Here is a 7,214-nt window from a genome sequence, read left to right as displayed (position 1 = left end):
ATCGCGTACATTTCAAGAGTTCAAAAAATTGAACTTTTTATGCGAAGTACGCGAGATACGCGTCTGACGAGACACGCGTTGCCCAATCAGCGTTGAGCTTGACCCGACGTCACTGGCAGAGAGTAGTGAGCTTGGACAGAAGCATACGGCCGACATCTTTCTTTATTCTGTGTGGAAATAGTAACATAGTTACGCCATTAAATGCTTTTATGGAAACATTTCTAGCGAGAAATGTGCATTTTACTTTAATAATGTTCGCTCGGTGAATGTGAAGGATGTTTGGTTTGATAGTTATGACGAAGAGGGAACGCTCCGTTCACTTGCATGGACAGAGTCTCTGGTTACTAAGCAACCTCAACGTCTTGGCGGACTATTTCTCTGCTGATCAACACTACGAATGCTGGAAACACACCAGACACACCATGTGAAGTTATTTAACCCGATTATTGTTATTTATATCCGAGATTATTTAATCTAACCCGATCTAAACTCTATCACCCAAACACGGCGGCGTTTGGGTTTCCTACCTCGGACTCCACCGCAGCTACGGCCGACAACTTTCTTTATTCTGGGTGGAAATAGTAACATAAGACACTCCCCCACGTCAGGTCCTAAGACACTCCCCCTCCTCAGGTCCTAAGACACTCCCCCTCCTCAGGTTCAAAGACACTCCCCCACCTCAGGTCCTAAGACACTCCCCCTCCTCAGGTTCAAAGACACTCCCCCTCCTCAGGTCCTAAGACACTCCCCCACCTCAGGTCCTAAGACACTCCCCCTCCTCAGGTCCTAAGACACTCCCCCACCTCAGGTCCTAAGACACTCCCCCTCCTCAGGTCCTAAGACACTCCCCCACCTCAGGTCCTAAGACACTCCCCCACCTCAGGTCCTAAGACACTCCCCCACCTCAGGTTCAAAGACACTCCCCCTCCTCAGGTCCTAAGACACTACCCCACCTCAGGTCCTAAGACACTACCCCAGCTTGTATTTCTGTGTACATATAAAAAAACACTGGAAGCCTCTGTCTGACAATAACTTCAAAAGCATTCATGGATTCTGCTGCATCTTTAGGGTAAAGCAAAGCCAGAGAAAGAGAGAGAGGAAGGGGGAGAGAGCGAGAGCGAGAGAGAGAGAGAGAGAGAGAAAGAGAGAGAGAGAGAGAGAGAAAGAGAGAGAGAAAGAGAGAGAGAGAGAGAGATATTACTCTATGTTTAATTAACTGAATTTCTTCTTAACCGACAGATAAGGAACCCCAGGGTTTATAGATATCAATTAATAATTACTTTCCAGATACTTTTTTTATTTAATTTTAAAAGATGTGCTTTTCTGGTGGAATAGGTATGTTTGTGGAGCCCTGTGGGCACAACCTAATGAGCAGAGGTAGTAATTAATCCCTGGGTCTCAGAGCCTGTCAGCTACAGACATATTGACACAAGGAGATGGGAGGGTCTGGGTGACACTATGTAATTAACCCCATTCAAAGAACATTTCAGGCGTGCTGGGCATGTGTCTGTGTTTGTTTGCGTGTGTGTGCATGAGAGATTGCGTGTGTGTGTCTTTCGCTACCCGCAGCGTAAAGCCATCAGTTACATCAGTGAAGCGCAGCAACACACGTTAAGTCTCCGGGACACACACACACACACACACACACACACACACACACACACACACACACACACACACACACACACACACACACACACACACACACACACACACACACACACACACACAGTGCTGTTGTTCAGAATACAGTAATATGATGCCTCTCTGGATATAATAATATGTGATATTATATCTAAAACGTGGACACCTTTGGGCAGCTATATGAGCCTTGTGTGTGTATGCGTGTGTTTGTGTGTGTGTGTGTGTGTGTGTGTGTGTGTGTGTGTGTGTGTGTGTGTGTGTGTGTGTGTGTGTGTGTGTGTGTTCTCTGGTTACATGGGAACATTGTTGCGGCAAGGCTCCGTTCCTTGACTGAAAGAGGACATGAAGAAGATCCAATCGCTGGGCTAGTAGATCTCAGGCCAGCCTCCCTCTGAGGAACACAAACATGAAGACAAAGAACACTAAACTGTACACACACACACACACACACACACACACACACACACACACACACACACACACACACACACACACACACACACACACACACACAGCACTGTATATACACACACATAACTATCTACTTACACAAAAACCATCCACACACACACACACAGACAGATCCATATACCACAACATGTTACACTGCTTGAATATATTGAAATATAGGTTAAATAGTTTGCAATAGTTCGCAATTAAGGTTAGGTCCGTATGAAATATATCAAAACTTAGATGATCGTCACAATTCCTCTAGACGCGAAATGAGAGCACGAAGCAGAGGCAGAGAAGTAAGAAATGGAGTTGGAGGTATCCTGAAAGATAAGAGAAGTTTGACACAATTTACACAATAAAACAACATAAGTCGAAGTGGTACTATGGTACTGTAATCACTGTAAGTGTCAATCATTCTGACACATCAATAAACAATCACTCAAAAAAAAACCTCAAAAAATGGTCAATGATGATGATGATGATGATGATGATGATGATGATGGTGGTGATGAAGAACAGGTCGATTCCAACACAAAACACCAAATTTTGTCTGTTTACCGAGAGAAACAAGTTGTTGAGAAAGAGACAAACATAAAACAAAAAAACAGCAAAAGGGTTCAATCCAATGTTTGGATTAATCCACCTCTTCAGCCGCTTGTCGTTCAGGGGCTGTTAAGGAACCGAACCGGAAGGGATGCATTGTTTATTCCTGAGTGACATCCTGCCAAACACCCAGTAGGACCAAAAAGTCAAAACACCCCCAAAAAAAATGTGGCCAAAGAATTTGATTTACATCGCCATGAGCGGACGGACAAATTACCAACCAAATTGCGCATTCCATTGACAACACTGCGCTGGTATGAAAAGTGTGTCAGCCGGTTTTGTGAGGAGTCAGTCAGAGGAACTGGTTTGGGCATATGGGATACAGAGGATAAATACACTGGCTTTGTTGTTGAAGGCATTCCCGGAGAGAAGCTGTTCAAATCCAACGGATTCACCATTAGCAGTCCTGGGGAAACTCATAGCGACAAGTGATTGATCCGTTCAATGTGCCTGCCTACTTATTGTCGATCAACAATTTTTTAAGAATACAATACATATTTTTCTCCTCGATACCTTTTTTGCTACCAGTAATAACTGTCACGCCTCATCCAGGAAAAAACAACTGACTAACACAAAAGTTCAGTGCAAGCTGAAGTTATGTTCACAAAGCACCCATATTGAAACAGGGTAAACACTCACAGGTGACACATTCACACAACACGCTCATGCACGCACGCACACACATAGCGAGATGTCTCAGATAACAGCAGTGGAAGTCACTTATCAACCGCCTGCAGCTCAAGCCCTTATCACAACATCCTGCCCTGGACCCGTCTCCGGAACTGTCAGACACACACACACACACACGCACGCACGCACGCACGCACGCACGCACGCACGCACGCACGCACGCACGCACGCACGCACGCACGCACAGGCACACACACACACACACACACACACACACACACACACACACACACACACACACACACACACACACACACACACGCAGCCATTCACACTCAAAGACCTACACATACACAGAAACACACGAAAATACACACGCACACATTCACATACAGACCCACACACAGATGCAAAAGACACATACACACACACAGTCGCACACACACTAAGAAAGGAGGTTTGTGTCTACTTTGTCTATGTTAAAGTATCCATAAGAGCCGAGGTTCAGCAGTAGAAGTGTTCCCCTGGTGAAGAAGGGTGGGGCACAAAAGTAGAAGGGAAGTGTAGGGTGGCGTAGGGTGGGGGCTGTATGTGAGGGTGCTGTAGGGTTGGGATGTAAATGTAAGGAGGTTTGGGTTAGGGAAGGTGGTGTATGGCTGTGGGGCTGTACGGTGGGGAGGTTGGGGTGTATGTGTAGGGAGGGGAGGCAGGGCAGAGCTACATGGTGGTTTTGTGAAGGATGGAGCTGTATGGGGGGATGTAAGCTGGGGTTATATGGTGGTTTGGTGTAGGGTGGTTGGGGGGTAGGGTGGGGATGTAGGTCGGGGTTGGGGGCGTAGAGTACGGTGTTGTGGAGTCAATGGTACAGGACAGACATGAGAAGATGGATGGTCTTTGTACACAAGGGGCTCAGGTCTGAGCCGGAGGACTGCTGGGGGCAGGAAGATCCCCTGCTGGGAGGAGGCAGGACCGACCCTGCCCTCCAATGGCACCCGACCCGCCTGTTGGGCACCACATCAAGACAGAGCCAGAACCGCGGCGGGCATTAGCGCTGGGCGTTAGCCTGCTACCGAAGCCAATTTCCACAAAGAACGGAATTCGTTTCACTCAGGTCAAGGTCACTGAGACTGGCTGTTCTTTTAACACAATACAATATGTAATTATACCATAAACACATTATAATACGCCCCCCAAAACAAATACACTATTTTTTTGATATTGTTACCGTAGAGTTTGAATGAACGCGGGTAAATTACTACTATTGACACACACTGCATTCAAACACAGTGAACCGAAAGGTGTAGTTCTTAATCCTAGCACACCACCCGCCAGCCTACACACGCCACACAGTAACACGCTACCGATGTAACCAAAGAGGGAACAGCTGCTCGCTCTGTTCCTCCTCAGCGAGGCGACAGCAGCGGAGTCCTGCATGCAGATGTCCTACTGGAGGAGCTGTGGGAAAGAGGAGAGCTCACACACACACACACACACACACACACACACACACACACACACACACACACACACACACACACACAGACACACACACACACACACACACACACACACACACACACAAGAGATGGGAGAACCAACCAGAGAGAGAGAGAGAGAGAGAGAGAGAGAGAGAGAGAGAGAGAGAGAGAGAGAGAGAGAGAGAGAGAGAGAGGGAGAGAGAGAGAGAGAGAGAGAGAGAGAGAGAGAGGGGGGGGGGGTACCCCCTTCAATTCTGAATTTGGAAGTGCAAGCTGGATAAGGGAGTGAGTGTGTTGGTTGTAGGGGGGGGGGCAGAGGGCAGGAAGGAAGGCTGGAGGGCAGGTGCAGAAACGGGGGGGGGGGGGGGGGGGGGGAGTATCAGATGACAGGAAGGGGGGAGGATGAGGAGGAAGAAGGGAGCTTCGCTTCCAGGAGATGGCCTGTCCGATGCTCGTTTATCTTTTTCACAGCAGAGTTTTTTTTTTCTTCCTTCTTTCCTTTATTTCCCTAATTTTTTCCGAGACAGACAGACGGCCCCACGGAGGAGAAACATAACCAGCCTTCAGCGCCGGCGCCGGGGCCGGGGCCGGCACCTGTTCCTGGGAGTCGAGGGACAGACGGACGGAAGTAGAGTCGCCGGAGGGACAAGCGCTAACCTGCTCCAAGTCTCCTCCCATCCGGGGCTCCGCCGGCGTTTAGCGGCTAATGAAGGGCTAGCAGCCAGAGGGGGCTGAGGTGGTCTGTTCTTCCTCTCCAGGGACATTTACGAGTTATTTACTCTGTCTACAGGGTGATAATGGCCATGTCGCACACACACACACACACACACACACACACACACACACACACACACACACACACACACACACACACACACACACACACACACACACACACACACACACACACAAACACACACACACACACACACACACGCACAGACGCATGTACACACACATAACCACAAACACATTCAAAATGTGCTGTGTTAAACCTTGCACTATGGGGACCCCCGACTCTTCTTTCTGAAGGTGTTGGCCTCCCCTGTATCTCCAGAATGGCCGTATACATCTCACTGCGGAGGGGAACACTGGTGGAGGTTGAGGAAGGAAGGGAACATGATAGGCAATAAAGGGAAGACTTTGGACTAACCAGTGGGACTTGGATCGACGCAGCGTGAAATCGAAACACCATCTGTGTACAAGTCATAAATGTGGCGTTTCACTATGAGAATCTTATGAAACATAATGACATATAATATGAAACAAACCCATGAGAGACAATGTTACTTTGGAGGGGAACGATTATTTGAAACTAGACCGACCAATTATTTTGGCATTTGCTGGACATCATTGATCTTATAGAGCTTTTATTTATGTAAATAATATGCGTGTGCATCTCTCCTTTATAAGGCGATCCGATAAGTATCCAGATGAATGCGGTACGATACGATTCAGGGACGATACTTTTTAATATGGAACGATTCGATGCGATTCGATTCAATGTTTTAACAATTTGGTGTGGTTTGATGAGATATGATTCCATCTGATAGATACAGTTAATATTTGTTTAATCCTAACTTTTTTTGTTTTTTTACCATTCAGATCGCTCAAAATGTATATATATAATAGACAAAAAAAGATTTATTTTGAACCATCTGATTGGTATAGAATAAAGCCACATACGCACTACAGAACTTTAAATCGATTCAGGGGCCCACGTATCGATGTGGTCGCATCTTTGTCAATCCAACCGGTGACCGATCCGCATTGGTGAATTGTTACGCCCCTAGTAAATAACATAGACATATATACCACAGACATAGCAGTATTATGATCACACTAGCCTCAGACTAGTGTGTGTTGCCCCCCAGGTAACCTCATCATTCACCACCACATGACGGGACGGCAGGGCTGAAAGGAAGCCTCGTCCATCATCTGGATTAGGATGGTTCCAGACGATCTGCTGTTCACAACAGACTGTTACCTCTGACCTCTCCTCACTTACTCAGAATTTTTTGTTGTCTTATTATGTTGTTTAGAAATGTAGTCATTTGATTTTTATGCATCCTCATACAATTATTGCTTAAAAAATATGGATGCAAATGCATCCCCGCACATGCACACACACACACACATGAGAGAGATGTCCAAACACACACAGACCCCCCTCTTCGCCCCACGCACATGCTCGCACGCACACACAAAAATACACACAATTTGTGAGGGATTATCAGCATCAAAGTCAATATAAATGTCAGGCTGGCTATCTTCGGAAATGCCAGCAACCCTTTGCATATGCACACACACACACACACACACACACACACACACACACACACACACACACACACACACACACACACACACACACACACACACACACACGCTCAGGCTCACACTCAC

Source organism: Gadus morhua, chromosome 11 (assembly GCF_902167405.1).
Source record: "Gadus morhua chromosome 11, gadMor3.0, whole genome shotgun sequence".
In the NCBI taxonomy this organism is placed as follows: Eukaryota; Metazoa; Chordata; class Actinopteri; order Gadiformes; family Gadidae; genus Gadus; species Gadus morhua.
This window is presented reverse-complemented; position numbering follows the sequence as displayed.